This window comes from Emydura macquarii, unplaced genomic scaffold (genome assembly GCF_026122565.2).
Source record: "Emydura macquarii macquarii isolate MOO-44397 ecotype Brisbane River unplaced genomic scaffold, CSIRO-AGI_Emac_v2 contig_3506, whole genome shotgun sequence".
In the NCBI taxonomy this organism is placed as follows: domain Eukaryota; kingdom Metazoa; phylum Chordata; order Testudines; family Chelidae; genus Emydura; species Emydura macquarii.
Window position 1 is genome coordinate 8,693,669 of NW_027133643.1, and position 22,430 is coordinate 8,716,098.

General features: G+C 39.2%; 1 long non-coding RNA gene across 1 annotated transcript in view; it reads right to left on the minus strand.

The window, feature by feature from the left end:
* LOC137145021 (uncharacterized) overlaps positions 1 to 22,430 on the minus strand; it is a 29,769-nt gene that overhangs the window by 2,381 nt on the left and 4,958 nt on the right. The window contains exons 2-3 of the long non-coding RNA XR_010917540.1: positions 10,762 to 10,884; positions 1,256 to 1,354 (exon numbers count right to left, since the gene is read on the minus strand). This is a non-coding gene — a long non-coding RNA (uncharacterized lncRNA). The remainder of the gene's footprint in view (positions 1 to 1,255; positions 1,355 to 10,761; positions 10,885 to 22,430) is intronic.

The following is a 22,430-nucleotide window of genomic DNA, read 5'->3' on the forward strand; positions in this document are numbered from 1 at the left end:
GAAATGTTGTCTTTCCATAATCTTCCAGACATTGCTGTATATAATGACACCTCCCCTTTCAATCCTCCTTGGGATATTCTGAATTTATGACCAAATTCTCTGTTGGTATAAACCAGCCTATTGAAGCCAATGGAATTGCACCAATTTACAACCAGTCAAAAATTTGGCTAATCACATGCACACGTTGGCTCTTTCTCACCTTCTTTGCTTATAGGAGCATGAGCATCCTGAAACATGACTAGCCCTGTTTCCCAGATAAGGGGGGAGGAGGCAACCAGTCTACACACCTTTCTTATCTAAACAGCCTAAGGTATATTGTTGTTATAACCTTCATTAATTTTCATTTCATCACCGTGTTCCAAATAAGACCACAGTGCTGAAATTCCATCTGTCTACATATACCTTTCTTCTCTACTTTGTCATGCGTCTTGATATTATAATTTTCTGCAATTTCCCCTCTTATCTTGCTCCCTCCCATCCCCTTTATATTCTGAGTGTAAGATAATAAAGTACTTACCCAAACCTATACAGAAAATAGACCTTTTTCTTTCAATGTTCGCTTGTTCAACCTTGAATGGCTGGGATGTGTATAAAGCCATAAAAGTGCATTGTTTCATTTTGGGAGTGAAGTCAGTGCTAATGGGTACATCTCGCCTGCATTGGAAACTCTCTAACAAGTTGTCAATCTTAATTAAGACATCAACATGTCAAATTAAGAAGGTACTGCTGCACAGTCTATTGTTGAACTGCATGTCAGGTGAAATAAGCACTAATTATACACTTAGCCAAATATGTCTATTCAGTATTACTTCAAAACTAAGGTCACGGAGTTATTATGAAGTGGTAGTTTACACAATTTTAGATTCCACCAAGTGGCAGGTGGCCTTACAAATATGCAACTCAGCACGTTTTGTTTGGTCCCCACAGCTGCGCTGCCAATCAGTTAAGGATGGCTGCGAGTACATGCTAATTAGCTTCTGTTGATCTGCATATTCCAGCCGCTTCCCAGGATTCCCATTTTGATATGCAAGATTGCCAGTTGGGTATGTGATTGAATTAAGAACCAGAAAAGATTTTATCTTCCATGCGGGAAAATGTGGGTCTGAATCCCCAACAGAGGCTGTTATCACTCAGATTTACATTTGGCAGTTCCTGTCATCATAGTGGTGGCAAAGGCTCAGTGCTAGAGGGTGCTGCCTTCCTTCTTATGAAAGCAAAAGAACCTCCTAGCCCTATTACGAGTAAACATTCTTACCATCTGGTATCTGAACCATCCCTGGCATTTACATTTGCAAGGATTCTGCATGTCTGCTTCCCCACTCCCAGCAGATGCTATCATGTAGGTTGAATGGACCTTGAAAAAAAAAAAAAAAATTGACCAGACAAAATATAAATTCTACAAGGCCAGAAAGATTTTGGATTTTTTGCCATGGTGGGGTGAAGAAAAGGAGGGCTATAAGGGTCCTTGGTAGCCTATGAATAGTAGGCTAAGTTTGCTAGGCCTACAAAGAAAGGAAATGGTTAGAAAATTATACTACTGGGACCAGTATATTTAGATTTTGCACCTGTGCTTCATCAAGGCAAAAAAAAAATATGATCTCACTAAGTAAACATTACAATAACAATTTTCAAAAAATTTTCCTTGGCTCTGGTATTAACAAGTTCTGGTTCCCTGTAGTGATGAAACAATATTTCTTGGAAACCACTCGCAGTGTATGATAGCAAAATAAAATTTGTGTCATCTTTTAGGGTTTTTTTTAATAGCCTGATCAGACATTGCAGGAAAAATGATTATTTAAGTGTGGTGCCAAGTTTGTCTAAGTTTTTGTCATGTTGTTTCTTACATTTAAAAAGCATAAATCAAAAAAGGTTGGCTTCAGACTGATGGAACACTGTGTGCTGCTCTCAAAATGCCTGGGAACAGGTCTTCCACAGGGACTTAAAAGTTATATTAGTTTTTAAATGATGCCATTCTCCCATTCATAAAGCTTGTCAGCACCCTGTTCTAAGCAAGACATTTAAGAAAATGAACATTAGTACTTTAAGAGAGTTCACAGAGGAAATTAATACGTAAGTGATTTCATTCGTCTTCAGTAAGTATATTTAATAGACAAAAGCCCAAAAATGTGGTAACAATAAATACCACATTAAAAGGCACCTGGAAAGAGACTTTTCCCCCCCCCTTACACACTTGAAGATAGTGAAAACTTCACCCACTTTTAGAAGATATTAATAAGCATGCAAGATACAGTACTCTATTATGTAATAAAAATGTGTCCCGGGCACAATAAAATAAGATATAAAGAGTTCTATTCATGGAGCTGTAATGAATAATACACTAATGTCAAATATACATTAAAATAAAAGCTAGCTGCCCATGAATCCTAAGTCCAAATATGATGTAGGAAGTCTGTTCCCCCCCCCCCCCCCCCCACCTCACACACTCTTTATAAATGCAAATGCAGTCCTGGGGCTCATTCTTTAAAAAGAAAACGTTTTTGGAATTTGGAGTGAGAGAAAAAAAAATCAGAATGTCTCCTTTGGAGCAAAGAACAATCTTTAATAAGAAAATAAGATTAATAAGAAAGAGAACCTTAGCTGTAATTCCCTCTGCCAATAGGAAATTATCTCAGTGACAAAATTGGTTGTATTTTTGTGAATTTCATGGATATTTTTAAAGGCCATGGAGTTATTCATAAATGAAGCCTAGAGCCAGAGCCACTAAGCCTGAAAATACCTAAAATTGATTTCCATTCAGCTAGGTTTCTATATAACGCATATAATAGTATCTAAGGCCCCAATTCAGCAAGGCACTCAAGCACATTTAAACTTTAAGCATGTGCTTAAATCCCATTAAAGGTAAGAAGTATTAAACATGTCTTTATTATGTTTTTCCGAACTGGGACCTAAGTGTTTTCCACAGTTTTAAACATGCCATGTTACATTTCTCCCTGGGATCCAGACATCAGGGACTCAGTTTAGTGTGTTTTTTGTCCAGCTCTTATTTTTGTGGTGAGACTGTAGGCAAACTGGTCAGAGAATGGGTGTTGGCATTTTTGCTCTGTAGGTGCTGAGAATCACAGATGCTCTGATCTTAGCTGGGAGTGAGTCTCAGGCCTGTGGGCTAGGCACTGAGACTATGTACACACTGATGTCAGCAAATTCGCCACCGTCAGATGGATTTTTCTGGTTTGATCAAGTGGTAATGAAGACATGCTCAATAGATCCAGAAGTCAATCTAATCAAACCCATCGCTGGGAACACATTTGCTGTCGGTGCAACACCTTGGAGACAGCACGCTAAAGGGAAGTTACGAAGTCGATGGGAGTTACACAAGCTACACTGCATAGCTTGCGTAACTCCCATCGACTGCCGCCGAATTTTGCTGGCAGTGTAGACCAGGCCTGAGGAAGCTTCACCTCCCGCACCCGTGAGTTTCACTCTTGAGGTTGGCAGCCCTGTTGCTCCCCTGGAGCATTTCTTTCATGGGACTCCATGATAACACAGCATGAGACAATCCCTCAGGTAACATGGGTCTTCAAAGATAAGAACTGAAATTTAATCAGCATTCAATGTGGTGCCTGTGAAGATAATGGACTAATGTCTTGGGTAATGTCTCTCAGTGGCATGAATTGCTCCTAACAGGCTGCTGTGCTCTGAACTAATTGTACCTTTTTTTAATGTTGGGAGTCTCACACACAGATACAGGGAATTCAATAATCAACAGTAGTTCAACAGAAGCTCATTTTTCAAAATAGCAACTTCATTCTTCACCATCCAATGAAAGTTATACTAAGCAATGAGAATTGATTTGACAGAGAAAAATAAAGCTTCTTTTGATCTTCACCCCGTAAGCTACGAATCCATTTAGTGTTATATCTATCTAATGGTTGGGGCATGATAAAATGGCACAGGAACCAGTAAGTGCCCACATTGACACCAGCCATGATCACTCAATTATACGATTATATATTCATTGAAAATAATATTCTGAACTTCTATAACACCTGTGGTTCAAAGAGCCCAAAATACTTCATAAATAGATACAGCTTCTTTAGCTACCTAGTATCCCTGGTTAATTTTTTTTTAATTACAAATGATGTAATGAAATAGCCCTAAATGGAGTTCATGTTACAGTGCAATTGTGAACTTCATTGATTTTGTTATTAGATGACCTCTGTAACAAAAAATAGAACTAACAATTTTAGGCTAGAGTATTTTGAAAAAACAAATTCATTCTCCTGTTCTTCTCTTCCACTAAATGACCTGCTGGAATTCTTCTCAATACCTGTTGCAGAGGGACTGGTGGGGGGGGGGGGAAATCTATACATTAGTTACTATTTATTAAATCAAAATAATAAAATCTGTTTGCACAGTTCGCTCTAATATTCCCACTTTATCAATATCGGGGGGGGGGGGGGGGACGACACACGACTGAATTCCCCTGGGGGAGTAAAACAGAGTTTTTCATTTTCAGTCTTTCAGCTAGTTCTGCAAGAGTACTCCAAGCATCGCATTGCAATAAACTCCAGAAAAGGAAAACTTGGGCTGAATAAAGATAGCAGTTAGACCTATTAGCCTTTGGAATAATCTTCCAAAGGAAGCAGAAAGTCCTATTATTTGGGACATGTAAATGCTAGAAGTTTTACTGTAGGACACAATCCTGCACTAGCAGCAAGATGGAATGGATGACTCAAAGTTCTGGGATAAGGTCTGGAGGGTTTCGGTGGTGGACAGCTGGTTGTTAAGGGAAGAAGTATGATCAGAGGGAGAAAACCTTAAAATGGTTTTATAAGTTTCCAAAGTATGTGAGGAGACTTATCTAAACCAAATCCCATCACTAGTTGCCTGTAGCCCTACAACAACAGTTCATTTACAGCATGACACAGGGGACCTGAATATGTTAACCTTGTGGACATACTGTAAATCTCTTTTTCTCTTCAGGTCATGGCTAGTGGGTGGGCTGAAGGATATAAAACTTTTCGATACAAAGGACATTATTATTGTGATGGGCAATATCAATATTAAAAGGAGTTATGGAGAGAGTGTAGTATATGATGACTTTCATGAGGATATGATGACTTTCATATGTTATGTGATTTATCTTTTGTTAAAGTGCTGAGCTTCAATAAAAACTGAAATAATTAAATACACTCATTTCCACCCACACAAATTCACCTCCTAGTCTAAAAACTGTTGTCTGTTCCACAGACTTAAGCCCAGAATCCCCATTGTTCAGATCCAAAAACTGTCCCACCGTTTGGCGGTGTTTGGATCTGAGGGGGTTAGTTCAGGTTCTTTTAACAGAAAACCACACACCTCTGAACGAGAACAATACAAAAGCATATTAAGACTGACTGCCAGGATGTAAAACCCCCATTCTCTCCTCATACAAAAAGTATGAAAACATTTATTATGAAACAGATTTTTCCTTACTATATTGCAGAATGTAAACAAGTTCTTGTGACATATGGGGCCATGTGTTTCCTTAAAGAGGTGTTATGTATGTCAGAAGCAGCATATGTACCGTGTGATGCAGCTACCACCATGGTAAGCATTTGTTATTGCCTAATGAACAGGTGCATGTAGGCCCCATGTAAATAGATGTCACTGCTGTGCGGAGACTTCTTTTACTCATATCTCCTTCTTTAAAAGAATGTGTATTTTCTACCTAGATATACTTGCAACTCTCCGTATTATAAATTTTGCTTTAATGCACAACAAGTGTCCAAAGAAAAGTCAGACCAAGGATTAACTGTTTTTAGTTCTGTAGGATATAGTACTCAGATACGATGATGATGAGCTCCATATAAATCCCTAGACATGTGTATGACTCGCAGATGCATGACTCAGGTTTTGTAAAGGACAATAATCGGATACAGAAAAATCTTAAATTATAGACAAAACACAGAATTAGTTGCTTTTATGTCCATTTAAAAAAACAAAAACAAAAAGCTACTTTTCCTGCCAGAAAGAAGAAAACATTTGATTAACAGCCTGTACTCAGCCACATTATCAAAAACATAAAGAAGCTTGTATCTAGGGATGGTTCCTTGTTTTACCTAGTAGCCATTCTGACTGCCTTCTTGAGGAGCAGTGAAGGCTAAGACCAAAAGAGTAAAAAACAAAGGGTTTTTTTTAAGAAAACAATTGTGCAGCTCCAGAAGCTGTTGCTGCTGCAGCAGCCCCTGACCATAACTAAAAAGCATTATGAAACTATAATTAGAATTCTAGTTGTGAGCGAGAACTAGTCCCATTTTCCTTTAATAATTACATAACTCTGTCTCCAGTCCACACAGGTGGCCATCTGGTTCTGACAGCACGTCTGTCAGGCCCTACATCCTGTCAGTTATCCTGTATTGTCAGTGGCAAAGTAAAATCCTTGGGGCCAGTTAGATGATCTGAAATCTCTCTGCTTTGCTCTTGGTAAGCAGATGCAAGATGAATAGAGTTACATATCCAACCATCTGACAGTTTATAAGTGTATGGTCCTTTTTTCACAACCATTTTCAGTGGAGACGTGAATCTGGGTTCTCCTTTTCATAAAATTATAGGTTTTTGTACTCTTACAAATAAGCCACATTCGAATTTTAGTTCCTTGGGCCACAACATTTATCTTTGTGTGTCTTATATTTTTGCCGTTTCTGTTGAATTTTTTGTCTTATATCCAACTGCATGGATAGATCAGATGTAGGTCCCTGTAATCCAATAACATTTAATTTAATATGCATCTCTCTACCATGTAATAATTCATGAGGGGACTTTTGTGTTGTGGCATGGCCCCTGGCACTGTAGATTTGTAAGAAATCTGTAATGAAGGTCCTCCATGCTTTTCTTTCCAACATTGAGTCTGCAGATTCAAACTTCTATTGAATCATTCAATTTCTCCATTAGCTTGAGGGTCATACATGGATGATTTTCTAAGTCTAACGTTCTTCTCTGCCAGAAAAGTTTCATATCCCAGTCTTTTGTCTGATACTAATTCTTTCAAGTTCCCTCTCTTGCTCAAGACTGTTGAAGAGACCTTGATCACCATAACAGAGGTAACCTGTGATGTAAACTCACTTCCGGCCATTTACAGAAGTAGTTGATCCGGGTGATAGCATAGCAAGAGGAACTTGTCGCATAGACAAATGGACCTATAATATCAATGGCCAGTTTTTGCCATTCTGCATCTAGAAGAGGAGCAGGCTGTAAAGGTAGCACATGCATCTCCATTATCTTGTCACGTAACTGGCAAGTAACATGTTTTTATAGCCATCTCAATTGGCATCTGGCCAAATTCAGTTTCAGCCTTGTCGTTTTGACGCAGTGTAGTACGGAGTCAAGATGTTTTTGTGTATTCCTCCGGAGTCTTCATGAACACAATATCATCATCTAAATAACTCTGGGCTCCAAGCTGGTTATTGAGTATCACTGGCATTCTTTGGAAAGCACGAAGTGCTGGTGCAAATCTGTATGGTACATGTTTAAAGTGGAATAGTCCATAATGCATAATAAATGCTGTGAAATCTCTGCTGTCCTCCTGTAGCACAAGTTGGGGATATGTACTCCATAGATCAAAAGGTAGAAAACATCCTTGTACCATGAAGTTCCATGAACACGTCTTCTGCATGTGGGAGTGACTGGCTGCCAGTCACAATGCCTTTATTCGGCTCCCTTAAGTCTATGCAAAGATGAATGTTTCCCATCTTCTTCATCACTACCATCCGTGAGCCATTCAGATGATGCAATCTCTTCAATAATACCATTTGGTATTTGTTTGTTAAGCTCTTGTGATAATCCCTGACTGAGAACAGTAGATGGGCAACTTCTGTTGTACAGGTGTCATATTAGATCAAAGTTTAATTTTGTGAACAAATCCAAATGCACAGCCAAGCAGCTCCTGTGTACTATCCTCATTAAGCACAGAGACTGGAGTCTGTGCTGCAGTGGTGCCCAGTTGAGATAGAAGCAATGAACCCATTGACTACCTGCATGTTTAGTGCAGCAAACAAATCTCTGTCTAAGATAGAAGTACCTCTACGCACAATACAGAGTTCCGCCAGTATGCAGTATGAATCAACAGCCACAGTTACAGGAAAGCAACCAAGCACAGGAATGTGATTCATCAAGTACTACACTAAGCTTGGTGTAAGCTTGGTTCAGTAGGTGGCACCCACCCAAAGTATTACAAGTAAATCGAACCAGGTGGCACAGAAACTGCTCAGCCAGCATCCAATATTAATTCCACTGCCTAGGGCTTCCCTCTTGCTGTAGTAGAAACATGAACAGTATATGTTATTTTATCCGCAATGCACTTAGAGCTGTTCCATCCACACTCAAAACAGTAACATCAGGCACAATAAGTGCACTTACTTGTTGATTAGGCTGATTGTTTCAGCATATCTTAGCAAAATGTGTAGTTTGCAGTATGCTGTGTAGATCCACAGTGGTAACATACTTTTCCTTGTGTGTTTGGAAGTCACTGGATCTGTGACTTGTCATTTGCATTGCCCATGTAATGTTCTGACTGCCTTGTTCTAGTCCACATCTGCTGTGGTTCCACGGCTTTGATCGCACCTGCTATATCTGGACTCACTATTTTCCACCTCTGCCATAGCTAACTATGTGTTTAGCAATGATTATGGCTTTTTTTAATGTTAGGTCTAATTCAGATAGCTGGGATTATCTAATACGGGGCACAATTGGTTTCTCCACAAGCTGATCTCAAATCATTTCTTCTGCCATGTTGCCAATATCACGTGACAATCTTTTCTCTTAAAGATTCTCTGATCTTTTGACTGCCCTAGCTTCTGGTCATACTGGTGGAATTAATAGTGTTAGCTACCACATTTACTTTAGGCACAAAATTATTTAATGCAGATATTACACTATCATATTTATCATCCAGAAGGGGAAGAGTGTAGAATATATGCTCCAAGGCAGTGAATCAGCAGAACACGTTTTCTTGGTTCAGAAAGTTCTCTGTTCTTAATTGCAAGGACATTGTTCTCAAACACTCTAATCCAAACATTAAAAGCAATTGAGGGCTCACCTGGGCTTTGATGAAAGGGTGCAGGTGGATTCAAATGCAGGAGAATCATCCTCATCACCACTTTGTGGAATAGTGGAAGCCGATACCCAAAGAGTAAAATCTGGCAAGGTATTTTATCAAGACAATGATCATGCGGCTCTACTGATCCCACATCTAGTTCCACTTCCTGCTTCCTATTCGTTTTTCTAAATGCAAAAGACTACAACTTCCAGCATGCAATACTGAATCTAGCAACACCACACCTCTTAAGTCCCCAATCCTGAAATCTGATCCAAGCAAGTAGATTCTTGTGACCATGCAGAACCCCCAACTTCACTGGGATTCTGTGCAGGTGTAAGAGTCCATCCACAAAACACAGCATCAAGGCCTATCTCACCACCTTCCCACTAGAGATCTGCCTCTGTTCTCTTAGAGATCTCTCCGTTCTGTCATCCGTGAGAGCTTCCATTAAAGTTAAAAGGGTTTATATACTTCAGGGAAAGAAGAGAACACTATGTTGTCATGTCACCCTTGCTAATATTATATGGATGCTTTAAAACAGACTGTAGTGTCTGCCCAGAAACCCTTGTTCATGGGTGTTTTAAGGTAATGGATGCTTTATCAATACACATGATTTCTTATTATTTCACATTTCTGTGTTTGTCAGTCACAAGTTACAAACAGCTGATTTGTTACCATTTCAAAACACACATACATTATAAGCATTATACACACAGCACTCACTTCTTCCTTCTCGAATCCCCTTTTAAACTAGAATATTTGTTCAAAGGCAAAAAAAGCCCAAATCTTGGGTACAGCCAAAACTGTACCTCATTTTGCTGTTCTGATAACTGACCGGCTTTGTGCCTGTCTTTGTTTGGTACCTATTAAAATACATTTCCAGGCCTCTCCCCCAGCCACTAGTAGTATATTTTTGCTCACCTGTTAAATGTATTTTTCATTTTTAATCCCTTTAGCACATAGATAACATAGTTCTGCTCCTCTCCTTTCTTCCCTACTCACTTTAGCTATGGCTGGCTGTATGGTGGATGGTTTCCCCCATCTCCCCACTGCAAAACTATTAACAAATGACTGTAAAATGCGGTTTGTGACTCTGGGCCTGATCCAAAGCCTACTAAAGATAATGAGATTCTTTCCACTGACTTCAATGTGGTTTGGATCAGTCTCTGCATTGTTAACAGTCTTTCAGTATGCACTGCTACAATATTAACCATCACAAGCCTCTTTACAGTGAAATCCCATGCTAGACAGCAACAGCTAACATACTGCAGAAACATCACTGGAGCCCTCTGTGGTAAATATGAGCATGCCCATCACTCTTCTATTTGTGGCATTTCATGAGAGAACAGTAACAATATTAACTTGTAATTGTATGACACTAGGGCTGTGCAAACATACACAAAATCCCAGGACCCATCTGAAATCAGCTCAAGTTTACAGGGGTGGAGAAGACCTCAGAACCACGCTATGTTAGGTAAATGAAGGAGTGTTTTTTTGGGCAGGCGCATCTGTGGGGAAAGAAAAGATTCCACTTGGAAGTAAGAGTCCTGGAGAAGTCAAACCTACAAGCAAACTAGTGAGTGACTTTATAGCCATTGACCTTTCAGTTCATGTAATGCAATCATCTGAACTCTACACTGGCTTCATTCATTCTTGTTATAGTACCTTCCACCCACAGGGATACCACAGCACGTCATACACTATATAGGTACTGCTTCACGTACCGCTCATTGTCAGCAACTTGTTGTCATGCACCACCACCACATAACAATTCTGGATGTGAACTAAGAATACCATCAACTCCCTGCCACGCAGTATCCAATTACAGGGTTTTGTAGGCTGTTTTCCTGTTGGAAGGGGAAAGAAATAAAATTAGTGATTTAGAGTTTGGATATTTCTCAGTGGAATTTGTTTTACTTAAACTATATTCACCAGTCCTTGAGCAGAGATGGTCAAACAGCATACAAGTATAATGGGGAGGAGTGTGCTGATACTCTATTACACTCCCCTTTTTCCTGCATGTCAGCTTAACTCTTTTCTGAAGCACAGGACAGAGTTCTGTCTTATCAAAAACTGTTAAATCTCAAAACTATTTTATGTAAAATCCTGAATCTAGCTGTGAACAATGGTCTCCAGTCAGCTTTTTAACATTTAACACACAGCCATTGTAAATAGTATTTGGAATACTTATGAGTAGTTTTAAAACAAAAGCTATTAGCTAGTAAGTCTACTGGGGTCTTATTACATGTAACTTCCCCACTTGGTTGCTGTTACATATATTTAAAGGCAGGAGTCCAACAGAACATTTACACTTCTACAGTTTAGTACACTCATTCCCCTTTCATCTTCTGGAAGGGATTTCTCAGGCTCTACCATGTGGCCACAATACATACTGTGTGACACACCTGTGTCTCATTCGGAGTTTGAGAAGAATGGCAGCCTCTCTCTTTGTTTCCAAACACTTCAGAGCCTGGGGGGCCTGACTGCTAGCAGCATTCCAGCCCCTGGGTTAAGAGAAGGCTGGTCTCCTCAGTTGCCGGTTTGACAAGAAATCTGTTTCTGGTATCTAAAATGGCACAGGTATTGGGAACGTATAAAATATCCATTCCCTGGATTTATCAAAGGCTCCCGCTCTTTAGGGCACTATGTATTCCTAGTAAACACTGGTCAGACTTTACGAACCCTCACCTCCCTGAGTTCTGCCCCATTCTCTCTTTAACTGGGACAAAATCCCAGTTTAAAGTAGTTAGCTAATAGCACAATATAAATTCCACATATTCTGTAGTGTCTAGGAGTCACAAATGCTCTCCTCCCAGCTCTCCCTCTAGGTTCATAAAACACACCACGATGGACCAAACATTATCCTAATGGAGGGCTGCCTTCGTACATGAAGCTGGAATTGTACTTACTCTGGAATCCAGCCCCCACATCTCTTGGTCCTGTGTCCATCAGCTGCTGAGTCTACACAGCTGTCTTTAACTCCAATTCACCTCCCACACCCCCAAGCTCTGATTGGCTCAGCTCTGAAATGGTGACTTTGTATAGGACTTTCAAAACTTGCTTGCTCTAAATGAAAACTTCCTATGGAGCTTCAAAAACAGCTGTTGAGCTTGTCCAGTAACTGACATACCGTACTTCTGGATGTTTCTAGGCCTTTTTAGTGGAGATGCGCTGCCCAGCTCTACATAGGTACAGACACACATTATTCTAACTAAAATCCATGTCTCTTCCCTATTGCTTCTCTCCCTTTCCCTGAGTGGAAAAAAAAAATCAAATGCTGCAGATTAATACATCTGGGTTACACTGGCAATCTCCTCTTTCAGGAAACTCAGCCAGAACATGAATGACTGGACCCCAGGAAACAATTTAAGGCAGAGAGCAAACTTTCCTGCTATTTGCAACAGCTTCCTCAAAAAGTAAATATCGTGACACTAACAACAGTGCAGCATTTCTCCAAAGACTGAACAGTGCTTGTATGTTAAGAAAAATAATTACATGAAACAGCACCCTCTGGTTACCCCCACTGTAAGAATACTTTATCTTAGTGAAACTACACGGGGAGGAGGGGGGGAATATTGACATTTCCTTGCATATTTCTGTGTGATTTTTTTTCCATTTTATGTACTGTCATTCACTGACAATCATCATTTTGGATTTCTGCAAAAATGATTAAATGGCTGTTTCCCAGTGAAAACATGCCTAAGGAAATCAGTCAGTGTATGATGGCTAGACTGAGGGAAGATTATAAGTATCGTGTGGGAGGAGGAGGATGGTCCTGTGGTTAGAGTGTTAGCCTAGAACTTGGGAGATATGGGTTCAAGTGCCTGCTCTACCACAAACTTCTTGTATGAATTTAGGTACATCACTTAATCTTTTTGTGCCTCAATTTCCCATCTGTAACATGGGGATAATAGCACTTCCCTACCCCACAGGGATGTTGAGAGAATCAATGCATTTAAGATGCACGGTGCTCAGATGTTATGGCAATGGGAACCACAGATGGAGCAGATGGAAATGATTGGAACCTAATTTATCTGTGTGTAATTTTTTAGAATGACAACTGTACATCTAATTTTTTACATATGATTTGACAGACTCCCTCTCTCCTTCATTTGACTTTGTAGATTCTATACGCTTTAGGACAAGGATTGTACTTTTGTATGTGTTTGTACATGCTTAGCACAAGGGGTATCTGCCAGCCTCTATCCTGATTGGGGCCTCTATGTATTACTACAACATTAATATTATTTAATTATTATTAATTAATTAATAATATTAATATTAAATAATAAAATATGCTGAATGAGATTTTTTTTTTAAGTTGTCTGACATAAATCTATGTTCATTCCCCAAAATGGGTTCGTCTTCCTTTGCCAGCAGAACCATCTTTGCGAATTTCTCGTAACTCCAATGAGGATGTCGATTTTACAGTCCCTTCTGAATGACAGCACTGCCATCCGCACATTGCTCCCAAACACCAAACTCAGCACACTGGTTCTGTGCTGACTGAGAGCAAAGAGTGCTGCCTTTAGTCACAACTCCCCTTCCTACAACACCTGGGCTTTTCAGGGCTGTATCAAGTACTGGTCTGATCTGACACAGCTTAGTTCAAGATCAGATGAGATCACAGCCTACAGTGAGAAGTATGGCTGCAGGCCATAGCAGAAAGAAAAGAGTGTCTAGGGATCAGAAAAGCAGCTCTCTTTTTTCTGTATTTTCTTTTGTTGCTTTTCCAACATGCTCAGTACTGGTGCAGCAGAGACAAAACAGTCAGCTGAGTTCAAATGATATTTAAACTTTGATTATTTAAAAAGCATTAAGAGCCTCAGAGAGAGGCACTGAAACAGCCTTGTAAGCAAGTTTTAGTGCAGACCTTATTTCTGAGCAAAAGGATGGGCTACAGTGCAATTTTAAACTTTAAGAAAACAATGGATGCCTGCCTCAATAAATTCCCATCTCTTCCTCATATACTGACCACTTTGAGCATGAAAACATTCACCTTTACACAACTCAGATAATCCAACAGCTTTGCTAACTAAATGGTAAATGTCTGGTTCATATAAAAAAACCCAAATTTAGAATATAAAATAAACGTTATTAACCTCACTTCCGGAGGATGCCTATCTTTAACTGTACCACCTTTTAAGATTCCCAGGTCTTTGCTTATGGTCCCTTGAATGGTGGTCTATAGATACTGGACTCTCCTCCTTTACTCCAGTAGTAGGGAGGAATCAGTTCTTTTAAAGGCCATGCCCTATATTAGCCAGTGCGCAATGAACCATGGTCATACACACATATGCTATGATTGACTATCGGTTCAACCTGACACATTCAGCACCAGAATACTGGGCTTGAATAAGTAGCAAGGTGTTATAGTCCCCAGTGCTAGTCACTGGAGGAACACTGCTAACCAGTGTATTTCAAAAACAGAGTACAGGGAAAATTCAGGAAGAATCGGAACTGGGCAGGGCAAAGCAGAGTGCAGCACTGTAGGGGAAGGTTACTGCAGGCACAGAGCAAAAGTTTAATTTGAGCGTGTGGCCCAGAAAATCAGTGTGAATGGCAGAATGCTAGGAAGAGAGGGTTGGTGAAGGAGCCCACATGTGGGCCAGATTCTGTCCCTGTGCCTACCACAACTCTCACTGAATAAGTAACTTACTTCACAAATGGTCTGTGTATGCAGCAGCCTAGCTCACCAGCCACACCAGAGGATTCATGCCACACCAGAGTGTTTCTAGCCCTTGCCTCAGGGCAAAAATTATTGGTTAAACAGAAAATTTAGTCAAAATACCAAAATAAAGTAGCTCCTCTGCCCAACATGGGCTGTAGTTCCCAGAGGCCTTTCCCTTACTCCTCTCAGCTAGTGCCCTGACCCAGGGACTCCTTCAAGAGCTACTCTAGTCCCTGCCGTTCTCACTCCCCAGACCATCTCCTTAGAAGTCACCTAATAGCTGTGCTTTTTTCACCTTTTTTCCAGAACTTTGTTTCATGCACATTTTTTTTAATTTTGGCTTTGTCCCAATTCAGGATGAAAAAAAAAAAAATCAATTTTTTGTGAGACAGAAAATCCATAACATTTAAACAGCCTGGTCCTCATCTGGTAGAAGTCACATAGCTCCATTGACACCACTGGTACTACACCAATTTTACACCAGTTGAGAACGGACCCAAGAGCCCTGATTTGCCACTTTGTTACACCATTGTAAATCCATTGCCTTCACTTGAGTTACACTGTCAAAAAACCAGAGTAACTGTGTGATAGATAAGACCTAGTTTATTTTTGATGGCTGGTGTGTATCACACCATGATGAGGCACTGGATGCCGATACTCATCAGATCAAATAGAAAGGGAGTAAAATTGCATGACAGTAAAGGAAAGCCAAGAGAAATAATAGAAAAATAAGTGGTCCCCCATTTTCAAGGCCTTATGCATTTTATCTTTCCACATGATTGGTACAGCTAGCTCAATTATTACTTTCCTAGGATGTCTTGTTTGTTTTCACCAGACGGAAGTAATATAAAATTATGTAAATTGACTTTACTTGAAGTAAAGAATCATGGACCAGTCAATAATGTTTATGCATTAAGAAAGGGCAGCTTCTCCTGGAAGAAATAACACAGGGAGCCGATCGTAAGTAAACATTTCTAAACAGACAAAGGGCTGGTCCCTGCAGCACAATATATTATCATATTTCCACATAATTAGTTTGTTTTCCACTTGAAATCAGAAAACGATTCGACATTGCATTCTGTGCCTCAGGATGGTGTATACAGTAGAATTCTCATGTGCAGATTCATATGCTGAATAATTAGAAAGAATTAATCTGCTGAAATTAAAGTTTGGAATATTATAGAACTCATGAATAGTGTATGGGAAAATCAAGTAAATTAAACCAGAAACAGAATTTAAGAAGCCAGACAATAGCAGATGACTGCTGGCAATCTGCTTTTTAATCAGTGAGTTACAAGCCAGAGGGATGAATATGGTTACTGGCTTTGGAAAATATTGCAAAACGTTAGCAGGCACAATAAAGAAGACTTACTAAGTAAGCACATTTTTATTTTATTTTTTAAAAGGGGTGTTTGCAAAAGGGACTGTTAAATTTGAACCTTTGCCCCTCTCCAAGATTTTCAAGCAGAAAAGAACATCCTGTAGTTCTGATAAGTACTGCAGCTGCACTAAGGACTGATGGGAGTTCCACCTAAGTCTGTTTTAAAGTTCTCTTTGTTTTCCTGGAGCCAAATGTGTACGTTTGTGTTTAGTTTCTTTAAAAGTAACCATTGAATGAGTGTGAATAAGGGCTGTACTGAGCACATGACAGGTGATTTTTCTGTTTAGAAGCTAAGGAGAAAAAAAAATCTACATTAGTTTTATTTTATATGCATCTAATCAACAGAAACCATACCTTTTCTTTGCTTGTTTTATTGTGCAGAATGTGTTGGTCAGACCAGGAAGAAAAAAAAAAAAAAAAAAAAGAGGGCACAAAAAGGAGCTCTGTGTTCCTAAGTCATGCGAAGAATAGCTATTTCTACATTGAATAAAAATATATTTCCCTTGGAGAAAATAGCTTTAAATCTGAATGCACACATGACCTCTTTTAATTTGTATGATCCTGTTAAATTGGAAGAGGTTTCCAGATCTATTTGAAAAATGGCCATAACAGTTAGCTGAAACTTCAATCTTGAAAATGAATGAATGGAGCTGGTCCAGTACATTGGCTCTGGACCAGTCTTTAAAATACAGCAGAACAATGAATAACTGAATTCACAGCCAGCTGGTATCATAGTTGGGCAGTGAAAGTGTCAAAATATTAGTGACTTTTTTACATTTGTCAAAATCATTGCCAATATGGGAAGCATGGGCAGCTTGCAAATGTGAATCTTGTACAAAGGAGTTTTTAAATCTTGCCTTAAGAATATGTGCTCAGTTTCCTAGTTTTACACCATGCCATCAAAATGGACATGGAGGGGAGATTAAAATATCTTTTACTTAGAAGATAAAAACCATTATTGATTTATCATAGCACCACTATAACATTTTAGTAGTTGATGGTGTGATGTGCCCTGCAGTAATAATAGGTCCATCAGCATTTCCATTCCTTATTTTCTGGAGTCTAATAAGTCATCCATTCAGTTATTTCTAGAATTTAGCGTGAGAGGTCTCAGTGAAAGAGTAAAAATATATATAAAAGATGTAAAGGGAGAGGGAAGGCTGGGTGGCCATGTTTCAGTGATACGAGGGAACAGAAAAATAAACATATGTTAGTGCTGTCTGACACTTCTTTCTGCTCCAATAATTCAAAAAATATTTGTTATATTTTTAAACAAAATCTCGCTGGCGTGGAGAACATGCTGCATATGAGGGCGCTTTTGCTATTTTTGAAAGAAAGATCTGCACGACTGAGTTATTGCACTGCAACAAAATAAAATCAGTTACCGTGAGCGTGTGCTGTGTTTAATTCTTATCAAGATGTTCATCAGGATTTTTAGCACTCATGTTTGCTGCTCATGTCATCACCTGTATTGATGTAGATCTGTTCAGCTATTGGGACAGAATTCTAAAGTAGTACGAACTGTTGAGTAAAATAGTCCTTTCTGTGAATGTTTACATGGCAACCTATAACTATTCCAAAGGAGAAATATTTATCACTGCCATAAAGAGGAAGCAAGGGACTATTAGGATAAAACAATCCACAGAGTTTCTGGAGACCTACACCCTCCTACCAAGTTAAAGATGGTCCCTAAGGGCCTGATTCTGCAAATCACGTGAATGACTTTACTCATGTGACTAATCACATTGGTATCTGTGGAACAACTCTAAGTAAAATTACTCAGAAGAGTAAATGTTTTGCTCCATCAAATCGTAACAGATTTTTGGACAGCAGATTTTGCAAAATTCCCACTAAATCCAAGGAAGATACAAATGGTCATTAATATGCAATTTTTAATGGAAACAAATGCATCTAACTTCTGTTCTTTAATAAGTAGTTAAGATTCACTTCAAATGCATCATATCTCTGAACCGGTATTGAAGTATATATGAATATATATTTGCTGTCATTTAGAAAATTGTATATTATAGATTGAGGGAACCTTTATAGGGTTTTTTGAGCCAGGATGCACAATTTGCTGTTTTTCAACATTCCTTTTGGGGATTCACAAGTAGAGAGGCAATTTATGTTCCTTTACTAGCTTTGTATTTAAGGATCATCATCTCTGGTATCTTCCGTCCCCTCTTCTAGCCCTTTGCAAAAACATTTCTCAGTTTAGACAAAGTAAGATTTCAGCTAGAAAGTTTCAGGCTAGAAAGCAAGCAGGCTTTAGTTTCTTATCTTGTCTGATATAAAGTAAAGAGTATGCCAAGTGCCACTGACCTTACCTCTCCTAAATCAAAAATATCTGAAGTGATATATAGAAAACTTTGATGTGTAGATATGCTAATCAGTAAGGAAATGTCAAATTTGCATACATTTCAAGTGACCCAACAATATTTACCTTAGAGCTAAGTTTCATATTTTTCTGACAATTGCAGCATTGAACAAGTGACTCATTTAGCATATCTAAGTAGCATTATGTCACAGGGATTTACCTCAGAGTTGTTTGAAAGCATCAAAAAGATGAACATCACTGTCTGAAATTAACAACAAGCCTAATTTGATTTGACAAATGATGTTGATTTAGATAGGGTCACTAGCTATTGAAGATGCTGAGGACAAATAATGCCTTGAAGCCTTGATAAAACTGAATATTTAAACAGTTCATTATGCAAATTTGCCCTCTACCTGTCAGTAGTGACTAAAGTATAGGGTTAGAGTGCTGGAGCACCACAGTGCTGGAGTGAGGATTAGTATATTTGCACCTGGTTCTTTTAAAAACATCTCTTTAGACATTTATAAATTGTTACTATATAACTTGTATTCTGCCCAACTTTGACAACAACAAAACAAACAGGAAAGGTTTCTCTTTGGAAACTTTTGGTTTCTGGCTACAGAACAGAAAAATTAACATTACCAAGATGGCAGGCAGTTGCTGATGCTCCCTATTGTAAATTTAGAACCTGATTCTGCAACCTTTACTCATGATCAGTAGTATTTACTTAACCTAGTAGCCCAACTGACTTCAGTGGATTTATTCACATAGGCAACTGCTACTCATTGTGAACAGGAGTTGCTGAACTGGATCCATATTGTAGTAATATCTTATGTATGTATAATGTTTTAGATCCCTAAAGACCACAAGGCACTTTACAAATACTAGGCAACATCAAAAATCTTTTAGTAGTGGATAAAGCCATTCTATCTGTGGCATGAAAGGGCACCATTTAGGCAACTAATGCCCAGAATGCCGCACAACAGCACCGAGGAAAGGAAATCTTGTCCAAGAACACTTGAATAAGCCCTCCTTCTTATGAAAAATGCCATGAGGTCTCATTTCTATTCAGACCACAGAGGACCTCCAGTCTTATGGTCTCATCTAAATGATTTGCATACAGCAACCTCCTTGGAACTCATTTTATGTACCCTCTGATATGGGAAAGCATAAATTACCCAACATAAATGTGAACCTGAGACTTAAGGAAATGTAAGCATTTCAAACTTGATGTTCAGAATACTAAGCCATTTCATACAAAAGTGATTTCTTATTACAGTATTCATGACATACTAGTCTATTTGTGCCATTGCATCACACACAATATCAAAGGCTTATATTAGAATGCATTCATTTACTTGCACTAAATGATGAGGGTTCAGTTGTTTTTGAGACTATCCCATTTCAAAAAATGTCATCATCCAGTGCCTTGCAACAAGTTAACATACAGTAAGACAGCCAAGACCACGTGTCAAATTCTCCTCTATTCAGAGCTCAGGGAGGAACAGGCACAACTCAGAGCAGTTTTTGACCCCATGAGTCCAGATAGCTGCATGAAAACATTGGTCCAGATATTGTCTTGTAAGCAGAGAATATGGTGGCAGCAAAAAGAATGTATTCATTCATTAAGTATAGTGCTAGCACAAAATATAACAAGGCATAGATACCCTTACTTCTCCTAGTTTATCAGAACAAAGGGAAAGTCTTGCATATTTTGTGTTTTCTTAGTTCTGGGAAAACTCACCTCGTTTTGTTTATAACCTTGATTTGTTTATAAAATGCTTCCTAACTTTGCTGAGCTTCCAAGCTCATGGCAAATTGCTATCATGACCATGAAATAGGAGGAATATGAGTATGAATTTGAAATAAGGGAACAATTAGGGCAGAGGAAGAAAGCGTGATGTAGACCTCCCCAGTAAATAGTTGTCCATCCAGGCTACCCTACCTGTATCAACTGGCATGTTTTGCAGCTGAATCAGCAAGAGGACATAGCTGCGCACGTCTGGCCAGCCGAATTAATTGTTTTAGCTCGCCAGCTAGCAAAGTCACATTTTGAAGGGGATATCATAATTGTCACACAATGCAAAGGTCCATCAGCGTCAACAACCCCCTTGTACAACAAGCTCAGGTTGTCTAGGCAGCACCCTTTTGTGGCCCAGGAGGATACGACTCACCTCCGCTGTGGGTATCACCCCTCACAGATTTGGTGTCACAGCACCTTAGCCCTCTGGCTATGGCACACTCAAATCCTATCCCTTCAGACTCCAAAACAAAAATGAAACAATCAGAATCAAGTCCATCCACGGGATCTTCAGGAGGACCCATGCTCATCTGCTCCAGGTTTGCCTCTTTCTGACAGTTTGCCCAGGCCTAAGTCATCCCATCCACAAAAGGGTTCACGCCAGTAGCAAGCTCCCCTAGTCTCTAGCCTGGAACCAAGCATCCCTTGTTGTTTCCCTCATCGAGAAAGTAGCAAAGCTCTGCTCTCCTTCCTGGTTCTCCTACTTTTAGCTCTCCTTTCCATGCCTAACATTAACTGCAGGCGTAGTGAGGGAGAGGCAGGTCAACTGGGTCCACAGGCTCTCCTTAACCCCCTCATTGCCATTGAAGAGCCTGTCAGTCTTCTCAATCCTTCCTTGCTAATGCGGGCCCTTCTGCCCCATCACTGGCTCATACTTTTATTCCCTCAGTATTCCTAATGCTGGAATCACTGTGGAAGAGAAAGATGAACCTTGCTATTCAGTAAATATAACTGCCAATATCCATAAGAGGCTAATTCATAGTAAATGTGATACACTGAAAAACAACAGCCTTGTTAGTGAGAGTGAAAACTTACAGATTTTAAAGACAGAAAGTACCTTTGTGATTATCTAGTCTGACCTCCTGCATTAGCACAGGCCAGGGAATTTCACCCAGTAACTCCTGCACCAAACCCATAATTTTTCTTTTGAGCTAGAGCATATCTTTTAAAAAGATACTCAGTTTTGACTTTAAAGACTGAAAGTGATAGAGAATCCATCACGCCCCAATGGTTAATTACCCTCACTACTAAAAATTGGAACCGAAGTCTGAACTTGTCTAGCTTCAGAAGCTGAATCTGTCATTGAGTTAGATAAGTATTTAATTCACTGACTAGTACTATTATAAACCTTTAATATAGGCTAATTCTCCTGAAGCAAAAGTGATCATTACTTATGAGTAGAAAACTCATTTGAGGACACTCAGAACTTTGAAATTCCAATGAGAAACTACGTTTTATGGAGACAATAGACTCTCTGATACTGAAGGTCAGGTTGCAATCGGGTTTCATTAAAAGCCTAATATTTTCTTCCTTAAAGTTTGGCTAGCAAAACCGATTGGACCTGAAATTGCCATTTTTACTCTGAAGGCAGAGGAGAATTTTTATGCAAACTGCTTTTTGGGTTACAGATTATTAAAAAAAAAAAAAAAAACACACCATACTTGTAAATGTCTTTCTGTGCATAATATTTCTTTGGGTCTCCCTCTAGGGCAATAATAGTTTGTTACTACGTTCAGTTCTACAGCCATTTTTCATGATAAATAGTACTCCTCTGAGCAGTTTCATTGACCACAGAGGTACTGTATGATTAGCAAGACTGGAGTTATTTGAGGGAAGGATTTGTTGATATCCTTAAATTCCTGGGTAAACTGTGGTGTGGGATCTTCTACAACACCAATGCATATTACTCAGGAGGAGTCAGAGCTGCAAGAATTGATCCTTTAGGACCAGATTCAGATACCTTCATTCACACTGAATAGTACTTTACTCCCAGAGCATTTTTACTTTTCTGTTTTTAACAATTAGCCATTGGAAAAACTTACTGAAGGATGTGACTGAATTTCTTTCACTTGAAATCTTTAAATCAGGATGTCTTTCTAAAAGATGTGTGCTAGTTCAACCACAAGTTAACAGGCACAGTGCAGAAATTACTGGGTGACAGTCTATGTCTGTATTATGCAGGTGGTCAAACAAGAAGATCATAATGATCCCTTCTTGCCTCCA